General features: G+C 43.5%; 1 protein-coding gene and 1 pseudogene across 1 annotated transcript in view; one reads left to right on the top strand and one right to left on the bottom strand.

Moving 5' to 3' along the window:
* Nucleotides 1-24,717, top strand: part of WAC (WW domain containing adaptor with coiled-coil) — a 317,083-nt gene that overhangs the window by 25,990 nt on the left and 266,376 nt on the right. The window lies entirely within an intron of this gene.
* On the bottom strand, nt 2,037-2,614 carry LOC115085987 (annotated as a pseudogene).

Here is a 24,717-nt window from a genome sequence, read left to right as displayed (position 1 = left end):
AGGTACAGAGAAGAGCAACAAAAATGATAAAAGGGATGGAACAGCTCCCCTATGAGGAAAGACTAAAGAGGTTAGGGCTGAGGGAGGATATGATAGAGGTGTTTAAAATCATGAGAGGTCTAGAACGGGTAAATGTGATTCGGTTATTTACTCTTTTGGGTAATAGGTCTAGGGGGCACTCTATGAAGTTAGTATGTAGCACATTTAAAACTAATCAGAGAAAATTCTTTTTCATTCAGTGCACAATTAAACTCTGGAAATTGTTTCCAGGGGATTTGGTTAGTGTAGCTGGGTTTAAAAAAGGTTGACTTAGAAAATAACCACTCCTATTACTGGCATCAGTAGCATTAGATATACTTAGTTTTTGGGTTTTTGCCAGGTACTTTTAGCCTGGATTGGCCACTGTTGGAAACAGGATGCTGGGCTTGATGGACCCTTAGTCTGACCCAGTTTGGCGTTTATTTTCTTATGTAGGCAGCAATTGCAATTCCAGAATACCACTTGTGTTTTGCAAGCTTGGGATTGCTTTTGCTTGATCTCCAATATCTTAAATTCAAAAAATCCTGATAAGTTTCTCAGTACTTGATAAATTCTATTCCTTTAAAGGTTTAGATATAGTTTTCAGTTTTCAGAATACTATTTTCTCAGCTTGCATGTTAATAAATTTTGAGCCTAGTTGTCAAAAAAACAGTTACATGGAGCCTGAAAACTAACAGGTAGCTGCACTATATCTTTACTAAAAACAACCATACTCTGATTGCAAGCTGTTTGGCCCAATTTAAATGCCTCAGATTTGCATCAGCACAATCAAATGGATGATAGATGTTACCAGTCACGTTCGTTTTTCAGTGTTTGATCTTTTTCCAGTTTTCAAATACTTAAAAATAAACACTTGAGTGTTGAGTTGGCTAAGAACTGATGAAAAACTTAAAGGTGCCACTATCATCAGACTGCTCACTGTATTCATTTTTTTAAACAATCTGTTTTTATTTTGCCAGTGTCCTGTGTAACAGACAAAAGCTTACTGTATAAAGTAAGCTTTTATACTACCAACTGAATGAATTATAAGCAGATTTAATCTGCATTGCAGCCCCACTCCATTGGTCCACCTTTATTACATCTGTAGTTCTTCTCTTGCTTATTGAACTGCTGTTAAGATGACACATTTTCTATTTCAATAAAACCCAAAGTCTTTTTTTTTTTCTAAAGGCAGTGCATGTAAGAGTGAAGTATGAAATTACAAGAACCAAAACTGCATTAATGCAGCCATCAATTTCTGGGTTGGGCGTATTTATGCTAGATAACTGCCGCCTTATGTCAGAGGCTAAGCTGCCTTTCACTTCAGCCACCTTTTGGTAATTACACCTAATATTCAGGCCGATACAGAAAACCCCATGGGAGAGCCGGCGAGTGCTGGCTCTTCTGAGCGCGAGATTCAGAAAAAAAAATTTCAAATGAGGGCCCGTTGTAAAAGGAGGTGCTAGGGACACTAGCTCGTCCCTAGCGCCTCCTTTTTGACCGAAGCGATGCTTTCAGCGGGCTTGACAGCCGACGCTCAATTTTACCGGCATCTGTTCTCGAACCCGCTGACAGCCACGGGTTTGGAAAACGGACGCTGGCAAAATTGAGCGTCTTATCTTCCAACCCGCGGGCCGTGGGCAGATTTAAATTTTTATTTTTTTTTTTTACTTTTAGGCCCTCGACTTAATATTGTTATGATATTAAGTCGGAGGGTGTACAGAAAAGCAGTTTTTTCTGCTTTTCTGTACACTTTCCTCGATGCCGGCTGAAATTAATTTCTGAAAGTAAAATGTGCGGCTTGGCTGCACATTTTACTTTCTGTATCGCGTGGGAATACTAATAGTGCCTGCAACATGCATTTGCATGTTGCAGGCACTATTAGTTTCGGGGGGGGGGGGGAGGTTGGATGCGTGTTTTCCACGCGCTATTACCCCTTACTGTATAAGGGGTAAAAATAGCGCGTGGAAAACGCGCATCCAACCGGGGTCTAACAGTGCGCTCCGCCAGAGCACACTTTACTGTATCGGCCTGATTGTGTATAGAGAGCAAGAGCTTTTCTTGACACCAAAGATAGGTAGGCTGAAAGTGTCATTGAATTATGTGAGTTACATGAGCTTTCTTAAAATGTAATAAATGTTTGATATTTGGGTAGTTTGAGTAAAACCATCCCTGATAAAGGAAATTTTGACCATTCTCTTCCAGGCTTTCTTCATTTGCTTTGTACAGATTTTTAAACATGTTCTATTTTGTGCATGGACATTGGCAACGGATTGTCTTATTTACCTGCTTTTATCTTCCACTTTTTACTCATGATGAGAGGTCTTTGTCTTGGGACTGCCCCTCTTGATCTAGCAAATATGCTGGCACCACATCTATTGGGGTCTTCTCATTGTTCTTTGGTTAGCTGTTTTTCTTTTTTATGCATCTCTGTACTTTTCTCTATTTGAATCTTCTCAGCATGACGCTGTTTGTGATAGAACTTTGTCTTCAGCCTAATCACTTTCTTGGCCACCTTGGTGTGTTTGTGGTCATTCTGACTTTCCTTCTTTCTCTTCTCATAGTTTTCCAAATGATAATGGATTTCTTTAATCATTCTGGAACTTTGTGTGGCAGCTGCAGCTGCTTGAACCCTAGAAGTCGCGTGCTGCTTTTCACGCCAGTTGAATTTTTTTTTCAACTTTATATTTCTCCCAGGACAAGCAGGATGGTAGTCCTCACATGTGGGTGATGTCACTGGATGGAGCCCTATCATGGAAAACCTTTCTTTCAAAGTTTTTAGAACTTTTGACTGGCACACTGAGCATGCCCAGCATGCCATAATCTTTGTAGCCACAGGGGTCTCCCTTCAGTCTCTTTTTTTCCGCGCTGCAGTTTGCTTTGCGGTTAGGAGCTCTGTGAGAACTCTCACAAATTTTCCTCACGGGGAAAAAACTTGAAGATTACTTTTTTTTTTTTTTTTTTTTTAAAGTTCCCTCATAGGGGTCTCCCATCGCGATATTGTTTTCATCGCTCGGTGAATAAAGAATCACTGTCTCTGGTCGGTTCCTGCCCACCTATTTTTTTTTTTCAGTGTCTGCAGGCCATAGATCATTTTTGGACCTCATCCTCTGCCATCATGGTGTCAGCTTTCCAAAAATGTCCGGAGTGCCCTCATACCATGTCGATTACCGACCCACATGATGTCTGTGTGCTGTGCCTTGGCTCATCACATGACATTTCTCACTGCCCAAGTTGTGCCCAGATGACTCCGAAGGGTAGGCGGGCTCGCCTCAACAAGATGGAGACCCTGTTTAAAATCAAGTTGACTCCATTGACGTCCACCCAATTGTCACCGGCAGGAGCATCGAAGAAACTGGTCATCAAATCTCGCCAGGGATCACCAGGGCAGTGGTGACCGCCTGTCACCGACTCCATATCGTCTTCCTCTGTGCCGGAAAAAGACTGGACTGAGCACAGAGGGAAGCACCGGCACCGACGCGAGTCTACTCCCTGTGTCGGCACCGCATCAGCCTCGATGGCTATCAAGCCGATTGCGAAGAGAACATGGGTAGAGGAGCCTTTAACCCCCTCTCCACCTGAGAAACCAAGGCGATCCCCACCGATATCGGTGCCGGGCACTGAGCCCCCACAAGTTTCTGTGGAGGTGCCAGTAGCGTCTAGCCTGCCTCCCCCTGTAGCTGCGATATCTACACCAGCTTTCAGGGAACTACTGGATGGTTTCATCCACCAGGCAGTGCTTGATGCTCTGAGACTTACAGCCATCGATGCCGGCTCCCATACCAACACCGGAGACATCGATATTTACGCTGTTGCTAACCCGATTGGATACACTCATCGGTGCACTTCTGACACAACCCGGTCCACCGATGCCAAAGCAACCCGTAAAGTTTCTGAAATTCCCGATTCCCATTCTGGGGTCCTCAGTAAACGAAGGCACAGACTCCAGTCCCCTTTCAACACAGATTGCATTGAAGCCGGAACCGATGCCTGGTCCATCAGGGCTTTTGTGACTGAGAAGCCCACGTTTCCCCTCGATGCCTTTGGTGCTGCCGAAAACCAAGTCTGTGCCACCGCATCCGCCATGGAAGGATCCATCGGTGCCAACACGTCCTACAGTACCAACCTTCTTCCCTCCCTCAGTATCCCAACTAGAGACACTTTCTGACACTTGGGAAGATGTTAACACCAACACATCCATGGAGGACATCTTATCAGAACCATCTCCTCCAGAAAAAAGGAGAAAATCTCCACCAGAAGACCTCTCCTTTGCTAATTTTGTAAAGGAGATGTCCGAGACAATCCCCTTTGACCTGATTACAGAGGAGGACACACACGATAAAACATTGGAAGTTCTTCAGTTTGTTGATGCTCCGAAAGAAGTTATGGCTGTCCCTGTCCACGAAGTGCTAGTGGATCTCCAGCATTGTCTCTGGGAGCATCCTTGTACTGTCCAGCCAGTGAATAAGAGGACAGATGCAACTTATCTGGTCCAACATATTCCTGGATTCCAAAAGCCAAAACTCCCCATCAGTCGGTGGGAGTTGAGTCTGCACAGAAGAAGGCGAGAAGACTGCGCCCTCACTCTTCAACACCTCCTGGCAAAGACCAAACATTCCTTGATATTTTGGGTCGCAAGATGTTTCAGGACTCTGTTAGTGAAACGCATAGCTGCATACCAACTTTACATGACGTACCAAAGGAATCTCTGGAAGCAGATTCAGGGAATAGCTGACTCTCTCTTCCCCCAACAATAGCAAGATAGTCTCAACGCCATACTACAGAAAGGCCTTGAGGCTGGGAAATATGAGGTTCATGCTGCTTACGACTCTTTTGAAACAGCTTGTCGGCCACTGGCATCAGCGCCAAAAGGTGGGCCTGGCTGAAAGCATCTGACTTGAGACCTGAAGTCCAAGACAAACTTGCTGATTTGCCATGTACCAGTGAAAACCTATTCGGAGACAAGATACAAGATGCAGTGGCTCAACTAAAAGACCATAATGAGACCCTGCAGAAATTATCCAAAGTTACTACCGAAGTCCCTTCCTCTGCAAGAAGATCCACGAGAAGGGAGACTAGAAAACAGTTTTATCGCCCACGCAGATATTACCTACCTACATTTCGCGTGAGGCCAATCAGGCCATCTGAGAGCACATCCAGGCTTCAGCCACCACCTCAAACAGGCCAAGCCTCTGGATTTTGAAACCTATCCAAAGAACAGCAGCCGCTCCACAAACCCAGACCCAGATTTGCCAGTAGGAGGTTGAATTCACCACTTCATAACCAACTGACTCAACATTTCCACAGACCAATGGGTTATATCCATCATAATCCAGGGATACCATCTAAATTTCCTCATGGTACCCCCGGATTCACCACCCAATCCACTGTGGATGCAAAAAGATCACATGACCCTTCTAGAGTCAGAACTCTCCACCCTTCTGGGCGCCAGGGCTGTGGAAGCTGTTCCCCGGGCACAGCAGGGCAGAGGATTCTACTCCCATTATTTTCTCATTCCAAAGAAATCAGGCGGCCACACCCCATCTTAGACCTCTGCAATCTCAACAAATTTCTACAAAAAGAAAAATTCAGGATGGTGTCCTTGGTCACCATGCTTCCTCTTCTGCAAAAAGGAGATTGGCTCTGTTCTCTGGATCTTCAGGATGCTTACGCTCACATTCCATTATCCCCCACATCATCGCAAATACCTGCGTCTCCTAGTGGGACATCAACATCATCAGTACCAGGTTCTGCCTTTCGGGCTTGCCTCGGCACCCCCTGTATTTACAAAGCGCCTAGCAGTGGCTGCAGCCCATCTACGCAAGAAAAGCATACACATGTTGCCTTACCTGGACGACTGGCTGATCAAAAGCCGTTCCAAGCAAGGAGCTCTCGACGCTCTCAATCTCACTATCAATCTGCTACACTCGTTGGGTAATACTTCACCTCACTCCATCTCACCTCCTTACTTTCATCGGAGCAGATCTAGACACCACAGTCGCAAAGGCCTTCCTGCCCATCGACCGGGCAGAGGCGCACACAGCCTCAGCCCATCAATTCCTAACGTTGCTGGCCACATGGCTTCCACGGTCCACATCACTCCTATGGCCAGGCTGGCCATGAGAATCACACAATGGACATTGAAATCTCAGTGGCTGCAAGCCACTCAACCGCTTTCATCCCAGATTCAAATAACCTACCAGCTGCGATTATCGCTTCTCTGGTTGGCTTTGTTTGTCCATGTGCTAACAGGTCTACCCTTCCAGCAACCAGTTCCGCAAGTGACTTTAACCACAGACACATTCAACTTGGGTTGGGGAGCTCACGTGAACAATCTTCAAACTCAAGGTACTTGGACACAGCTTGAAACAACGTTTTAGATCAACTTCCTAGAGCTTCAAGCTATACGTTATGCTCTGTGTTCAAGGACTGCCTTTCACACAAGACTGTTCTCATACAAACGGACAACACAGTTGCAATGTGGTACTTGAACAAGCAGGGCGGCACAGGCTCTTATCTCCTCTGCCAAGAAGCTGCGCAGATCTGGGCCTGGGCCCTTGCATATTCCATGCATCTCCGAGCCACTTAACTTGCAGGCATACAAAACATCGTAGCAGATCGCCTCAGTCGACAGTACCATCCCCATGAGTGGTCTCTGGATCCTGTGGTAACGACCAGAATCTTCCAACACTGGGGTCTACCAACAATAGACCTCTTTGCATCCGAACTGAATCACAAAGTGGACAGATTCTACTCCCTGCACAGTACGCACAGCGACGTGAGTAGGCCTTCCCCGGTTCCCTCCCAGTCCGTTTCAATTAAGGAGTGGACTGGGAGGGAACTTCTCTAACCCCTACCCTTCCTACCTTTTCTCCTCTCCTCCCCTAACCCTACCTAACCCCTAATTTTTTATTTTAATACTTGTCCGGAGGAGCAGTAAATAACTTCCATACGCCGGCCAGCTGCTGCCGCAAGCTTCCCCGGAACAGCGGCTAATGGCGCTGCCCCTTCAGCAGGTCCAGCAATTGGCACGTAACTTTTGAAATTTACGCAAGTGGCCCTTTTAAAATCAGGCCTAAAATGAGGGAGAGAAGAAAAATAAAGGACACGTCTGCTGCATTTGTTGGTAAAATGGACACAGCCTTCATAATCTGCGGAGTTCACCTGCAGTACATTTTCAAAAGATTAAGAGATAAAGTCATAACCCAACTTAATGTTAGTCTGGCTTCATATAAATTGAAGTATTAAAGTCATTATGATCTTTAAAAATATATGTATGTGTTCTGTTTGCATCATTAATTTCAAATTGCAGGAAAACACTTTAAAGATCCACTTCACTTGTGATTCATGCCCTTCCAAACCACAATTATTTCTATATATCTCATGGTCAGATAGTTATGCATTTGGAAAACCATCTTGGTTCTGATATACGTGATGGCTTCTAACTAGACATATGAGAAGGTACAGCTTTAATGTTAAATTATTGTTGGATAAGCCATGGCACAGAAAAGTAATGTGTCAAATTGCTATGTCATTGGTGATTCAAATCTGCATTCCATGAAGTCTCATCAAATTTGTGGGTTGGTGCACTTACTATTAGATTACATCTCTTCAGTTTGCCATTTTTGTTTTCATACTTTTAAATCAAATGCAAATAAATGTATTCATCTGTAAGTGAATAATAGTGCTTTTTCTCTTTGGAAAGTCACCAAATATAAGTACTAAATACATATGTGCTTCCAGATCATCCATCTCAGAGATGACATTTTTTTTTTTTTTTTTTTTTAAATACCGAACATGACAAAATATTGTGACTCTTTTTTTTTTTGGATGAAAGGTGTTATATGAATTTAACTTACATTTGATCTGCGATTTAGAAGAAAAAACAATCACATTATAAATGTTAAGGCTGGACATTTTCCAAGCATCCTCTCTCCCAGGTGTCAAAAATTTGAAAGCTGATTCCCAGATTCTGTAGTGAGATGATCCACTAGGCTCCTGGCATTTAACTCCATTTTGGCTGGTGAGGAGAAGTGTCTGTGGTTTGGCAGTGTTTTTTGAGAGGTGCCAGACAGAATTCCAAACACTGCCATGGCATCCTTTCTCCCCAGTAGACTGCTATAGGAATCAAGTTGGCAACATGGAAATTGCAGTTTGATTCCCTGTAGCATCTTCTCCTTTCTATTTTCTAAAAGAAGAGTACCAGAGGGAAAGGGAAGGAGATGAATAACCTTGGAGCATACTTCCTGTCCCTCTGCTGCTGGCTGACTATGGGGTCACAGGGAGCTAAGATTGGAAGGAGGAATTGCTTTGGGGACACAAGTAAAAGAATGTACACATAGTAGACCGAGATGGGGGGGTAGGGAAAAGGGAAGAAGAGGAGCACCATGGAAAGAGAAGATTAAAGGGAACAAGAAGGGGAGAGTTGGAGATGGTTGGGGGTAGGGGAAAAGGAGCACCATGGGATAAGAGAAGGTGAGATGGGTGAAAAGGATGAGGAGCACCATAGGGAAAGAGGAGCTGGGGTGAGGGAAGTAAAAGAAGCATTGTGGGGAGGGAATGGGGGAGAAAGAGGTGAATGGAAAGGATATAGGGGAGGTGGAAGAGGCACAACCTGGAGAGGGGTGGGTGGAAAGAGATGGAATAGAAATTATGGGAGTAGAGAGATGTGGGTTGTGGGGAGGATCAGTTTGTGTATTCCTGGTTTGGTGATGGCAAATTCCAGTCTTCCCAAGTTCTACATGCAGGATTGGTTCTCATCATTTCTACAGTGAAAATTTTGGATTCATTTGCATAGATTTGACTGAAGATCCATATTTAATTGCATACTTTGTTTTGAAAACCATATTTGTTGGGGTACTCAAGGATTGAAGTTCATCATCCCTATGGCTCCTAAAAATTACTTGCTGGCCCCTAGAATTTTTCAAATAGTTTTTTCAGCCCTGGTGTTAGTAATGAGTGGATAATTTATAACAGGTTTTTCATCTGTTCAGCCGTATCAGAGTTGATTTAGTACTTGAATGTAGATGACTAAATCAGAGGATTAAAAGGAGCAAAGACAAGAAAGGGCTACAGAACCACATCCTCGTTGTGTGGTTGTAAAAGAGTCTGTGGTCTTCATTTAAATAGCTAGGTCTTAAGAGTGTGAGATATGAGCTGTATGAACAAGGGATTAGTCTGTGGTGCAGCATAATTTCCATCCAGTGGCAGTTTTATTTCAAAAAGGTTGCACAAAACAAGTTGAATGCTTTAGTATCAAGCCATGGTTGATGAATCACATTGAGAAAATATTTGTAGAGGACATGTATGTGCTTGCTTTCTAGCGACCAGCTCACATTCAGTGTTTGTCAAGATTTTGTTTTAGGCTGCTTTGTTCCACAGTATAATTTTTTTGTGATCCTGATGCACCCTTATTCCCTGATGATAACATTAATAATGTTAATAAATAATGAAATACAAAATTCAAACTTTTTTTTTTGTTTTTAAGACAGAGCTTGACAAGTTTTAGTCAGTGGCTGAGAGCTCCACCTTCCCCCATCCCACTGATGTTGAGTGAGTAGGTGGGCAGGGATATGTTCTCTGCTGAGGTTGGTGGCAGCTCCTTTAATGCAATTCAGTGCTGGCAGGAGCTCCCTGCCCCTGTTTAATTGCACCTTAGACAATTCTCTTTTTGCTTTACCTGTCATCACAGACCTCATCTCCCACCAATCTCCCTTCCCGACCTCCAGAGACCTACTCACTAGGCCAGATTCACAAAAGCAGCTCTGTTTGTCTGATGCTGCTCATGGGTTGCGGGTAGTACCTGTTTCGGGCCTGTGGTGCTGATGCTGCCACCTCCCTCCATCATTAGCCAGATTGCCTCCTACTCCTCTTAGGCCTGCACTGACCAGGCATGGGCTAGTTGATATAGCCTGTTCTTTGGCCTGCTTGCCTGATGATTTGTTGGCTAGACACAGGACTGTACCATTGCCTCCACTTCTGGGCTTGTATGCCTTAGGTGCCAGGTTGGATTTTCTTGTTGCTATGGTGACAGTGCCCATGATTTTTTGATCTAGTAGTAAGCAGTTTATTTAATTTGGGGAAAATTTGTTGCTGTTCAGAGTAGGAGAGACGTTTTGTAAAGTAGAATCTTAAAAATTTAATTTTAGTTGTAATAACTTTTGAAGCAGCAATTATAATCTGTTTTTTAATTAGTTATGTCAGGACACTGTACTGTGGATATTTAGTTATATTTTTGTAGCACTAAACAACCTTGGGAGTGCAGAAAAAAACCCCAATTATTTTTCTTTGCTTTTCTTTTTTGGCAAATACCTAACACTCAGCATTTGCTGCTTTTGATGTATAACACCCTGTCAGAATTTGATTTTCAGAGTTGCACTTCATTAAGCCCTGGTACGAGCTAGAGTGCAATCAGAATGAAGCCTTGTATTATCTTTTGAAATATATAATTTACACAATTAGCTTTTTAAAAATATTTTATCTTAACCCCCTCATTTCATTGTTGAAATATTGCTTTAATAATTATACAAACATACTCTGCATAAATTTGATAAGAGAAATTCTGGTGCATGAAAACTATTTTTATTAACTGATTTTTTTTTTTTTTTTAGTATTAACTTTTTTTTTCGTGGCTTAAAATTTCATTAATGCAAAACTGCTGAAGTACACAAAATAAATCTGCTACAGAAGATATGTAGTTTTGTGCTCTACAGTTATGACATTAAGATACAGTCAAGAAAATATAATTATGTTCTATTAAAAGAAAATTGTACCCATCATTCAGTGTAACATTTCAAATTATCTGCTCAGAATTTTAGGCAGGCTATAAATTATTTAAATAAAATGTCCATTTGGCAAGTAATACTTTGTATAAATTATGGAGAGAGGCAGTCGTCAGAGTTAGGCAGAGTTGGTTCCTAAAAACCACATATTTAGTAAACATAACTCAAAACTGTTTTTCCAATAAGAATAATTTATTAAAACTTGATTAACAGCACTTTTGATTAAGATGGTATACAATAAATATATATAAATAGAATATAAAATCAATAGCATTCCATAAAAACACAAAACACCAACAAAGATCATAATACAGTAATCCACATTAAGTAATATGTATAACATGCAGTGCTTAGCTTAACTACAAAGAGTAACAGCAGCAGCAATAACCTATAACTCTACAAAAAAAAAAGCTAATAAATGCTGCCATAAAAACTTTGAGAATTTGAAATTCCCTGTCTGTACACAGATCAGTCCAGACTCCTGGGTTTTGCCTCCCCTCCAGCAGATGGAGACAGAGAAAGTTTTACTGACACTGCAACGTAACAAGAGGTGCCACCTGCAGTTCCTCAGTATTTCTGTTTCCAGCAGATGGAGGAGGTGCAAAACCTGCAGTCTATACCTGTTTAAAAAGAAGGGATAAAAAAAAGACAAGCTCCCTCCTAGGAGATTGGTAGGTCCTGGTGAGGCCATCCTTCCTGGTTGTTGGGTCGAAGAGAAGGGGGTTCCGAATCCTGAACTTTGCTCAGTCCCTAGTCGCCGGAAGTTGAAAATTGGTGGGGCTAGTTCCCTCTTCCTGAAGAGCCTGCGGAGCCTGCTGCCTTTTTCTGTGCAGGGAAGTGCTTCTTTTACTTTTTGTTTTCAGTGTGCTTAAAGTTTAAAAAAGGGGGGTCTTAGCTACCGGTGTTAGCTGCTTGTTCGTGATTTTTCTGCACTTGGGTGTTAGCTTAAGGCTTTTTTGGCTCAGTGTTTATAGTTTTACTAGACCTTCTGGCGATGGACTCCCTTGAGCTGTTTCTTTATGCAGCCATGCCACATGGCACCAGGTGCAGGGTTTAAGGAGAGTCAAGGGTGTGGCTCTCCCGAGATGGTTTCTGCTCCCACTGCCTCTCCAGAGGAGAGAGCAGTTCGGCGATACCAGCGGGGGGAGTTGCTGGAGTGGCAGGAACGGCGGCCATCTTGGCTTTCTTCGCAACTGCTACTGTGGTGTCCCTCCTCCTCTGTCCCTGGCCGTTTGGAGCCACATGGAGGCCCGGGGGACCAGAGGGGGTCCTCTGGATGGGGAAGAAGACCTCCTAGGGGGAGGAATCTGATGTTTTTTTGTGCTGTTGATGTGCAGGGCTTATTTGACCCGGAAGGCTGCGGTGCGGCTGGAGTCCAAGCCTGTTTCTGGATCAAGTCCTCAGCCCCGCAAGAGATCTAAGGTCTCAGGAGGCCCTGAGGGCCACAAGGGTTCACTGAGCCTTTATGGGGGGGGGGCGTGTGGGTCTGTGGCAGATGATCTTTCAGACCCTTCTGACGTTGGCTTCCTGACAGACTCTGCTTCTCATATGCTTCCTTCCCCAATGGGTGGGGGCAGGTTTCAGAGGACGGTCAGGGAGACAGCCCACCGTTGGGAGGATACGATCCCAAAGTGGTACGTTTGTTCCACAGGGAGGAGTTGGGTCCTCTGATTCCCTGTGTCCTGGATGAGTTGGGCATCGAGTTTCCTCAGGAAGAGCTGATCACGAAGTGGTAGATCCGGTTATGGATGACTTGAGAGGTCCAGCGAAGGCTTCTTTTTTTCACAAATCAGGAAGCTGGTTGTCCTGGAGTAGGAGACTCCAGAAACTGGTTTGGAGTTTGGCAGAGCTATGGATAACTTATATTTTTTGCCAGAGAACATGCTGAACTTGTTGCAGGTTCCAAAGGTGGAAGCCTCTGTGTCAGCCATGACTAAGAAAACAACTCTCCCAGTAGTCAGGATTGCAGCTTTGAGGGATCTCCAGGAAAAGGAGGCTTTGAGGTTCATTTGAAGAAGATTTTTGAGGTATCGGCGCTTGGTATTCGTGTTACGGGGTGCAGTAGTTTCATGCTTCGCCTTGGACTGTGCTGGGTGCATCAATTACAGGCTGACAAATCCTAGTCTCCCAGGAGGCAAAGCAAGCAAAGCGGTTGGAGGCCGTGGTCGCTTATGGCACTGATGCGCGCTGTATGACCTCTTAAGGATGTCCTCCAGGACCATGATGTCAGCAGTCTCAGCCAGGAGACTCCTTTGGTTGCGGAATTGGTCCGCGATGTCTAGCCCAAATCCCAGTTGGGCGCACTGCCTCTAAAGGGACAGCTGCTGTTTGAAGAAATTTTGGAGGAGTTGATAAAGCATCTGGGAGATAACAAGGTTCATAAGTTGTCCAAGGTCAAGCCTAGTGGGGCCAAAAATTCCTCTTTGGGGTGTTCACGTTTTAAAGTGAACAGGGTAGGCAGCAGTCTTGGAACCAGTTCTTTCATAGCAGGAAGCCGAATATGGATGACTCTAGCCAGGTAGGCTCTGGAACCAATAGGGGGTCGGCTGACCTCTCTTTTCATGGATTGGACCAAAATTACTACGGACCAGTAGGTCTTGCGCGTGATAAAACAAGGTTTCGCTTTAGAGTTACTCTTCCACTAAAGGAACCTGTTCATGGTTTCCCCTTGGAAACCCCTTGCCTCCATGGAGGAGACACAGATGGTGCAGGACACCCTAGACCATCTACAGGGACTCAGCTATTGCTCTTGTACCCCTGGAGGTCCAAGGAAAGGGTCATTACTCCATCTGTCATGGTTCCGACAAAGAAAGGGTCTGTCGCCCCCATCTTGATTTGAAGAAAGTGAACAGGGCCCTCAAGGTTCCTCGTTTTTATATGGAGACTCTCCGATTAGTCATTACAGCGGTGCACAAGGGGTAGTTCTTGGTGTCCCTGGACCTTATAGAGGTCTTCTTGCACATGGGCATCTGGTTCGACCATCAGAGGTTTCTGAGATTCCAGATTCTCGGAAGGAACTTCCAATTTTGTGCCCTGCCTTTCGGGCTGGCAACGGCTCCCAGGTTCTTCACTAAGGTGATGATGGTGGTGGCAGCCACACTCCGGAAGGAGGGAGTTCTGGTTCACCCTTATCTGGGTGCCTAGCTTATTTGAGCGAAGTCGTAGGCCCTGTGGAAGTAAGCGGATCTCGTCGTTCTGTGCTTACGGTCGCTCGCTTGGGTTGTCAGTTGGTTTAAGAGTCATCTCTTTCCGTCTGAGATAATTGTGTTTTTGGGGGTGCGCTTCGACGCCAGGCTAAGGGAGGTGTTCCTTACAGAACACATGGTCAGGTTGCAGTCGCACGTTCGCAGCTAGTTAGTGAGCCAAGTATCCAGGGTCTGGGGTTACTTGCAGGTTCTCTGTTCCATGGTGTCCATGTGGGAGCTCATGTCTTTGGTTTTCGCATTCATGAAACCCTTATAGGTGGCGTTATTTTCCCAGTGAGATCCTTTGTCGGAACTGTTTCATCTTCCGCTTCCGCTGACTGAGTCAGCTAGGTCCAGTCTACTGGTGGCTAGGTTAGGACCACTTGTGTTGAGGTGTGGACTTCGAAATTCCGGACTGGGTAGGGGTTGCTACAGATGCCAGTCTGTCTGGCTGGGGAGCAGTCTGCCAGAATCAGTTGGTGCAAGGCCTCTGGGTCAAAGGAGGAAGCGTTGTGGTCCATCAATCGCCTGGAGACAAGGGAGGTTGGATTGGCACTGGGTGCATACCTTCCACTCTTGCTTGGCCATTCGGTCAACATTTTGTCTGACATTGCGATGTCCTTGGCATATATCAACCAACCGGGTGGTACCAAAAGTCAGGTGATGGCTCAAGAGCTAATCCACTGGGCAGAGCAACATCTCGTGAGGATAGCGGTCTCTTGCAGGCAGATTTTCTCAGATGTCGGCAGCTGGATCTTTGGGGAGTGGGAGCTGTCAGAGGTAGCAATGGATTTCGTTAGTCACAGGTGGGGCAAACCTCACTTGGATTTGATGGCAATGCAGAGGAATATCAAAGCACCCTGTTTCTTCAGTCGCAGAAGAGAGCATGGAGCAGAGAAAGTAGACACCTTGGTCCTTCTTTGGCCACGAGACATTCTACTGGAAGTGTTTCCACCTTGGCAACTGGTGGGCAAGATCCTTTGGCAGGTTGCGCTTCCCCAGGGGGATTATGGGGCCATGGAGTGAATGCACATTCGGTTATATTTGCAGCCAAAATGAATTGTCCCAGAGTAGTTTCAAGGATAAATGAACTATGGTCTTGAACAGTGTCTGCATGTTTTTTGTGGGGGCAAAGTTGTTAAAGCTTACTCTATGCTTATGGCCAGGGACACAAGAACACTTAGACTCAGTAAAAGTATAATGTATTTTTATTAGTCAATATAAGTGTTCTCGGGAGATGCTGGGTACTGGGTGCCCTTAGTCTTACAATCTGACCAGCATCTCCCTGGATACAGGAAGTGACCCTTGTTTTATAGATATTCAAATACAGGAAAAGGGTAGAAGGTTTTAGAGACTTGCATGACTGCCCAAAGGATCATTTACATAAGTTGTGATGTCAACTGCATGATTAAATCATCGCTAACTATCCCTGATTGGCTTCCCAGGATGTGTAGCCCATTTCCCATGACTTTCTTTGTTCTGGTAAACTCTTACTGGTCAAGACAATCAACACGTCTGTAACTGTGTGGATTAGATGCCTGAAGCTCCCCTGTGGTTTCTTCTTTGTGACTCTATGAATAGACATCACCTGTCTGGTGCCAGCTTGCCTCCACAGATATCCAGGGACATTCTGTAAGTCACTCAGAGTCCATTCAGCCCAGGCAGGCCAAAGACACGCAGAGGGTTCTGGGGATTTCCTTCTCCATGTTGGTTTGCTGTTGAGGCATACTTCTCAAAGTATGTTAGTGTATTTGTTTTTTATAGTAACAAATTAGAGATTTGACTTAGAGTATGATATCAGTACCAAGTATCACAGAATATGGTGGTCTATAGAAGTGGTAATTGTGGTAGGAGAGTGCTTGACGCGCTGGTTTAGAAGGATGCTGTAGTGATATAGCGCGTAATTTGAGTTTCTTGGGTAACTTAGTTTTCTTGGACTTTCTTTCTCAATTTGCTATAGCCTATAACTTTAGGGACTGTATTGTAGATCTTTTTTAAACATGAAAGTTTCACAGATAAAGATAACCCAATTAGGCTAACTTGGATATGACACCCAATATTTCCTATGCAAAGGCATGTAAATTAAGTTTTCTCACCTCTGCATGTAGTTTTGACCTGAGATTAGATTTTGAGTTCTCATGTTTAAATCTAATAAACAGATGTTTTGGGTAAGCCCTTGTTAAACAGTGACTTTACAAAGCACATTATGATGGGTGAAAATGTAAGCACTTAGGAGAACAATATTTTTGTTCCTGTTCTGGAAAGTGGTTTTTGGCAAATTCTGTGATGGTAAATGCATTGATTAGGTTATTTAATGAAGTTTGCATTTTATTTGAATTTAAAGAATTGTCATTGTCATTCATGTTCTTTTTTTAAGCTGTTGCATTTCAATATTCTTTGCAGAATTCTGTTTTTATCGTTGCATTTATTTAATTTATTTATATAAATTTACAGCTTGCTGATCAATGTTAGTTTTTAAATCAAATTCCCTTTTCAACTTATTTATTTTATTTTTTTTTTTTGTCAAAATCATTTTTTATTAAAGAGCGACATGGGGATAATCAAAACCAGACTTTGTATTCAATGAAAATTTAATGTCAATCATTACCAATGACTGACTAGCAAGGACTGGTACTAAGCGATGTGATCTGTGCTAATAACAGGCATGTCTGGGCACAAATAAAGGAAAAAAAGGAAGCGATAGAATTGCAAACCATAATCTAAGTCAAATAACAGAATACACTGAGGAAAAAGGAGACGTACTGTATATGAACGAGAATTTTTATTAAAATTTATCAATTGCTTACACCTTAGCCCTAAGTAACTATACAGTAGAAACATACGTAATCAGTTAAAATAAAATATATTTATTTTATTTTATTTATTTAAATTCTTTTAATATACCGATGCTCAAGACCAGGTCTTATCGTACCGGTTTACAATGAACTAGGGGGGAAAAACCAGTTAACAATGGAAGCAAGAAATTACATTATAACAGGGAATGTGGAACTTGGTAGTTAGAGAAAAAGGATAGGTTAAACAATTTCTAACTGGAGAACAAAGCAAATAAGCAGAAACGTGAGTGTTTACATGGTAAGCATTATATACAAAATTACGTCATGTGTAATATAAGGCAAGTTATATTAAACAAAACAGACTGCTTTACCGGCTAGTAAATGACATTAAGATCTCTAATTACATAAGTAAACAAAAGGCCATGCCATTAGATATTTACTTGCTTAAATAAAAATGTTTCCAGCATAGATTTAAATGTTTTAACACATTCTCTTTGATGCAATACCTCAGGGAAAGAGTTCCGTAAAGTAGGAGCCACAACAGAAAACGCAATCTCTGGTTTCAGCTAGTCTAGCCTTCTTTGTTGATGGTATATCCAAGAGTTTCCTTTGTGAGGATCTCAGAGTGCATAGGTTGATATGGTCAAAGTAGGGCATTTGCCCAAGGTAAAAAATCTAAATTAATCAATTTATGGGTATTGAGGCAACTTTTAAACACAGTATGATATTGCATATTCAACCAGTGTAACTCCATCAGGGCCAGGGTGATATGATTTCTGATTTTTACTAGTAATCAGCCGTGCCATAACATTTTGAAGTATTTGCAGTGCTCTAAGTGAAGATACAGGCAGACAAGATGTATACAGCATTGCAGTAGTCCAATAGCAGCAATATTGGACCTTGAACTATTGTGCAAAGATCTAATTCATGTTGTAGGTACTTTAAGCCGTAAAGACCCCCTAGCTTGAAAAAAACAGATTTGTAAACAGATTTAATGTACTGATGAAATGTCAAATTGGAATCTGTCCAGACCCCAAGACTCTAAATGAGGATCGATTGGCACGATCACATTCTCAATAGTCAAACTAGATGGAAAACAGTCAGTATAGGAACTCTAAATTAGGTGGTTATGGTTTTATTTAATTATCTGCACAATCAGTTTACATATAAGACCAATTAAATATTCATTATTTTTCAAGTTAAATATATCAATATATACAAATGAAATTGAAAATGCTGATCAAACTAATACATATTGCAACATGACCATGATTTTATAATACTCCTCAAGGGATTTTACAACAAAGTTGTTTTTCATGAAAATATGTATCAAAAAAAGATTTCTGTATTGGTGATAGATCACTGTTGATAAATGTCTTCATTGTGAGCTTCAAGTCTCAAAACTTGTAGGCCACAGTGATGGACTTCATGTCTCGAAAATATAGCAGCATTGAACATTCTTATTTAGCACATAAATAAAATTTAAAAAGGCCTTTTAATATAGCGCTAGCCAAGATTTATTTTTTAATATTTAATAGCACACTTTTGAATTTTTTTAATCCTTGCAACACATAAAATTTTACATTCTAGTCCGGGGGAATTCTGCACTACTGTGTAATGCAGAATTTGCACAGAATTCCCCTTTTCCGCAGATTTCCCCCTTAACTTGCAGAATCCAGGCCACACCACCGCTCCGAGTACTATCGCAAACAGGGTCATGGCAATAAAGCTTGTGGAGCAAGTCTTGCCTGAAGGGGAAGAGCATGATCCCCAGAAGTCAACATGGGTCAGGCTCGTAGGAGGCAACGCAGCTGTGCTTTCAGCCTACCTACACAAGCCTGCCCAAAGGCTCCTCTGAAGGCGGTATATGAGCTGTCACGGGAGGAGGGAGCACACTGTACAAGGGAGAACAAGCTCCAATTATATCTACCACTGTAAGAGGAGCACTTTCAATTCAGGGTGGGTTGGGTGGGGGGTGGTGTTTAGATTGGTCTGCCTAGGGCACTACAGACCCTTGATAAGTGAGAAAATGTGAAGGCTCTTTGTTTTCTGTACTATTATTTAAATGAAAATACTTGATTGCACTGAAATGCAGAATTTGCAAAAAATATTATTTTGACAAATGTGCAGAATTTTGCAGAATTTAGGAAATGTATGTGCAGAATTTATTTTTTTGCTCAGAAATCCCCCAGGAGTAACACTTCTCTTCAGCCAGCTAGACCAGTCCAGATGTATGAGTTATGCCCATAGCCAGCAGATGGAGACAGACTAACATTTTTGCTGATACCACTTCTTATAGACTTACATGCTGACCTCAGCTTGAGAGTATTCTCTGTCTCCAGCAATACAGTAGGCAAACATATGTAATGTGAGTTGAGGCCTGGTGAGGCAGGGTGAAGAGGAATTTGGATGGGTGACTTCTGAGGCGAAAGTCTTACTCCCTTGGTTGAGTACTGCTCTAGACCAGGGTACTTCCAGGGTTTTTTTCTCATGTTCTGTTTTTGATCTTCCTGTCTCCCCCCCAACCCTAGTCTCTTCTCTCTTTAGTGCAAGGTCTCCTCTTCACTTGAAAAAAAAAGTGAAATAAGTCAGAGTCTTTCCTACCTATTTTTTGATTTGCCTTTTCCTTTCATAAAATTAATTGGAAAAAAAAAAGTGAGGCAGAAAACTTGATCGAGATCTCAGTGGAGCGGTTCAAGGTTAGCCCCATGATGAGTACTGAGATGTTTTTCATTTCTCCCATACATGTTTATTTCTGATGGGGTAGCTGAGGGCGGGAAGAAGGAGTGATGACATCTTCCTGTGAAAGAGGGAAGACCACCAAGCTCTGTACCACATGGTGTGTGCTAGCAGGGCGAAGGAGGCCCATTGTGCAGACAGTGGAGGAGGAGAAGGAAAGTGGACAGCATACAAGAATCACTGTCCCGGGAGGGGAGTTCTGCATTACTTGAAGTCAGTGGCTCAGACTTTTCCTGCTGGTCTGATGGCTGCTGTGGTGGGAACGGTGGCCATTTTGCAGCCTAGGGCCTCCTTCACTGCTTCGCACACTACAGGAAATAATGTCTGTAATTGCTGGGGTTGCCATGGTTTCACTTTTTAAAGGCTCAGTTTCATCTCTTTTTATAGACTCTGTTCCTTCTCCTGCTTAGGTGCCTATCTCCATTGAATTTTTTAAATGTTTGTATAGGGCAAAATTCAGCTCCAGGGTCCTCTTCTATAGTTCATCCCCCCCGCCGGCAGATAAATTCTGGGAACTCTGGGAGGAAGAGGGTGGGGAGGATGAATAAAGGGAGGAAGTAAGTCAGATGAGTTCCTGATGGATTTTAAGGGCTTCAGAGACTCTGAAAGTGAAGGTGAACTGAAAGAGTTAAATACACAAACTCTTCCCTGGTGGGAGGTGGATGGGTCTGCTATGGTCCATCTGCTTCACAAATAACTTTTTTCTTTAATTTCTCATTCTTTGAGGAAGAAGGGGATGAGGGTCCTAATTCTAGAGGACCCAATTATGACCAGTTTACTTAAGTCTAATAAGTCACTTGCTTTACATAGAGCGTAAAAGACTTGATTTCTTTGGAGTGGGATGCTATATTCTCTTATCTCCCAGGAAAGGGGCAAGCTCAGAGTTCCAGAAGTAGGCGTGCTTATTTGCACAGTCATGAAGAGGACTACTTTTCCTATAGAGGGGGATGCAGCCCTGAAAGATGCTCAGGATATGAAGATAGTCTGTGCTTAAGTAGGCATTCAAGGTTTTTAGTATGACGTTGCAGGTGGCAGACTGTAGCTACAGAGGCTTGCAAAACTATTCGACTCCCTAAAAAGTCAGCAGATTTGTATGGTTTACAAATGACACTTAAACGGATTGTTCCAGACAGTATGTTTATTGCAAACTAATATGCTCTTAAATTTTTAAAGTCACAATTCATTTCTTTGCATTTATTTGTAAAACCAAATTATAAATTGAAAAATGCCACTTGCATAAGTATTCAACCCCTTCAATCTAGTATTTAGTAGAGCCACCTTTGCTTTTAAGTCTGGGGTAAGTTTCTATCAGCTTTGCACAATGTTTGAGAGTGATATTTGCCCATTCTTCCTGGCAGATTTGCTCCAGGTTGTTCAGTTTGGCTGGATGATGCTTATGGACTGCAATTTTCAAATAGTGCCACAGATTCTCAATTGGATTGAGATCTGAACTTTGATTTAGCCATTGTACAACATGCATCTTTTTGTTCAACTGCTCCTGTGTAGCTTTGAACTTGTTTGGTATCATTGTCCTGCTGAAAGGTGAACTTTCTCCCAAGTTAGTTTTAGCAGTCTGAAGCAGGTTGTCTTACAGTATCTCCCTGTATGTTGCTCCATCCATTCTTAAATTTTAACAAGATGCCCAGTCCCCACTGAGGAAAAGCATCCCCTCATCAGGATACTGCCACCTCCATACTTTACTATTGAAATGGTATTTGCTGAGGAATAGGCAGTGTTAGGTTTGCACCACACATAGCATTTTGAATTTTGGCCAAGAAGCTTCATTTTTGTCTCATCTGACCATAAAAACTTATCCCACATTTTAGCTGGATCACTCTGATGCTTTCTCGCAAACTTTAGACATGCTTTGATGTGGGTTTTCTTCAGTAATGGCTTCTTTCTAGCCACCCTCCCATGCAGGTCAGTTGTATGCAGAGTTCTTAATTATGGTTGACTGGTGCACCTCTATTCAAGTCTAAGCCACTGAACTCTGTAGCTCCTTCAAAGTGATTGTTGGCCTCCTTTGACTTCCCTCACAAGTCTCTTCCTTGCTGTGTTGCTGAGTTTTTAGAGGGGCGGTTTTGTCTAGGCAGTATCTGGGTAGTCTGATGCAGCTTCCATTTCTTCACAATTGATCCACAGTGCTCAGTATGATATCCAAGCACTTAGATATTATTTTGTAACCTTTTCCTTTTTTGTGCATGTCTATAATTTTGTTTTTAATTTCCTTAAAATACTCTATTCATTTTCACATCTTTCCTTCAGATTCACAGTCTGACCAATGGTACTGTAATTAGGGGTCTTTTATCCAGAAAAGCTGACCTTCTTTTTTTATTGATTCACAGGTAGAGGCCAATTGTAAGCCAGTTTTTAGGGCATTATCTTTCATTTTTGTAAATTTGAAGCTTCCATAGGACAAGAGTTGAATACTTTATGCAAGCAGCATTTTACAAAAAATGCAGAGAAATAAGGAATTGTGACTTTGAAAATGTATTTTAAGATGCATACTGGTTCGCAATAAACTTGCTATCTGGAGCAATCTGTGTGTCATTTATAATCCACACATCTGACTCTTTTTTTGTAATTTAATTTTATTAAAACTGACTTTTTAGGGGATCGAATACTGTATATTGTAGCTATTGTGGGATTGGTATGTCGCAGTGTATCCAGGAAGGCTGCTTGGAAGGCAAGAGGTCAGAGGTGGCTGAGAAGGAGCCAGGGGCAACTTCCTTGGCTAATGCCTGCTTTGATTTGGTGTACACATAAACCAGGAGCATGGCCTCTATTATGACAGCCAGACATTTTGCTGTGGCTATGAAACTGGTCAGCAGGTTCCATTTCTAAGTCTAAGTTGACTAGCTTCCACTCAAGGGGAATCTATTCTTTGGTGAACAACATGAGAAGGTGGAGGAAAGGAAGGAAGTTAAGGGAGTGCAGGAGCCTCCAGTAGCACCCAGTGAAGGTAGGACGACACATTTTCTGGATCTGAAGATTGGCAGATGGTTTACAGGTTTTTACTGAAGGAGTCTTGTCATGTCAGACCAGTAGGTGTTGAGTATAATCCAAGACTGATATGCCTTAGAGTTTTCCTGTACTATTGCAGATGCTTTTATGATTTTCCCTTTGTCATTCCGGTGTAAAAATGGAAGGGTCAGGGTAACAGTCATCTGCTGTTTGCTACCTGTTTTTTGTTTTTTTACTGCTGCTTTCTTATCAGCCTTGTGGCCCTTCCCCATTTATGACATCATTTCTCGCCCTGGTGCAGCCATTAGATGCCAGGAGGCAGGCAAATGCATGAACCAGCTGTTAGAAGCACATGCACTTTTATAAAGACTATTTTACTGCTGCTGCTGTTTGCCACCTAATTTTTGTTATATACTGCTGCTTTCTTGCCAGCCTCAATTTGTAGCCTTGCCCTCGTTGATGACATCACTTCCTCCCCAATGCCGCTGTAAGATGTCGAGGTCCACCTGCCCCTTCAGTGTCCGAGTGCCATCATCTTCTGCTGAGCTGAGATTGTTGTAGGAGATCTTGTTGTTCCCTGTGCGTACCAGGATCATTCCAGACTGTGGGTTATGTTCCCTGTCCAGCAGATGGAGTTAGAACCAAAAATTCCCAGGGGATGACCTATATAGCCACGCCTCCCTTGCCTCAATCCTCAGTATAGTTCTAACTCCAGCAGATTGAGCAGGGGACACGGTGGTCCCCAGCACTTTTCTAGTTTTATTTTCTCTTTGAGGAATCAATTAAATAATATTAGATAAAGGTTTTCTTCTAAGGGATAGTTTCTGTAGTGTTCTGACAGGACCACTCCGTTCAAAGAGAGACACTGTTTTCCAGTCAGGAACTTGCTGACAGGCTGTGTTTTTTGCCTATCACTTTATTTCTCACTTCCTATCTCTTTGTTTTTTCCTCTTCCTTGCCTGGCTAGAGTGTGGTAAGTGTTATTTTTATTTCATTTACAGTCGTTGGTAGGTTCAGGAATTTATGAGGGGTGAAAGTCTGTAGTGCCGACCGCTCCCCCTAGCCCCGGAGTTTTCCTTTTCCCCTCCTCCCTTTCAGGGAGTGATTGGAGTTCCCGCCCTGCAGCTCTGCGACGACCCATTCCCCGGAGCTCCTCACCGTCGGGACGGCGTTTTTCCCCGACAGTCTCTTGGGGATGGTGAGGGGTCCGGAGGCCGAAGAGTTTTATTAATTCGCAGCTTCAGTTGTAGCCGCGCGCCGCAGCCGCCCCTCCCCCTCCCTCCCGCCGCGATGCAAAAATCACCGAACGGCTCCGGAGCTCGGCACGGGCTTCAGCAGACCTCAGAGGGATTTTCTTCAGCTTTTCCTGAGGGGGAGTATGGCTTACCTGGTAGGCAGCTTGGAAGAGAGTCGGACCACGCTGGCAGTAAGCGGCATGCCCCGTTTCCCCTCTGCGCGGGAACAGCGGCCATTTTCTCAGCTGACTCGGAGGCAGCTCTCTCTGAGGAGGACGTCGACGCTCCTCTCCAGGTTTTCTCTAACAGTATGGAGTTTCGGAACGCAACGGACCTGGGCAGGCAAGGGGACGATGTCTCGGGGGGCCCCTCATCAGCACTTCCCGCTTTTTTGCCAGAATTCATTGTTTTAATGCACAAGGCATTTTTACAGAGCAGGGATCCGAATCTTGGAATTTGGGGTCCCCCTCCCCCCCAAACTGGCCTGCTTGACACAGCTTTCGATGGCAGACCCTCCCTTAGGGAGGGCTTCTTTGCCCACAGGGGGTGCGGGGTCCACTCAGCCCCCCCCCCCCCCCCCCGTGGTTCCTTTACCGCTGCAACAACCTTCGGGGGATCCATGGCAAGATGCAGATGCGGATAATCCCTCCCTGGCGGCCCAGGTAGAAGGTGACGACCCGAGGGTCCTCCGTATTTTTCAAGCAGCGGAATTGGATGATCTCATCCCCCACATCCTCCAGGAAATGGACATTGACCCTCCTCCGGATCCTGTGGCTCAGGATCCGAAGATTAAGAAAGGGGATCCTCTCCTAGTGGGCTTACAACCTCTAGTGAAAGCTTTTCCCACGCATCACAACATCTTGCAATTGATTTCAAGGGAGTGGGATACTCCTGAGGCCAATCTTCGAGTCGGTCGAGCCATGGAAAAGTTTTACCCTCTCCCCACTGATTTCTTGGAGATTCTTAAGGTTCCTGCTGTTGATTCAGCGGTATCCGCGGT

The sequence above is a fragment of the Rhinatrema bivittatum genome, chromosome 2 (assembly GCF_901001135.1).
Source record: "Rhinatrema bivittatum chromosome 2, aRhiBiv1.1, whole genome shotgun sequence".
In the NCBI taxonomy this organism is placed as follows: Eukaryota; Metazoa; Chordata; class Amphibia; order Gymnophiona; family Rhinatrematidae; genus Rhinatrema; species Rhinatrema bivittatum.
The sequence above is the reverse complement of the archived record's forward strand: the minus strand, read 5'-3'. Positions and strand labels throughout refer to the sequence as shown.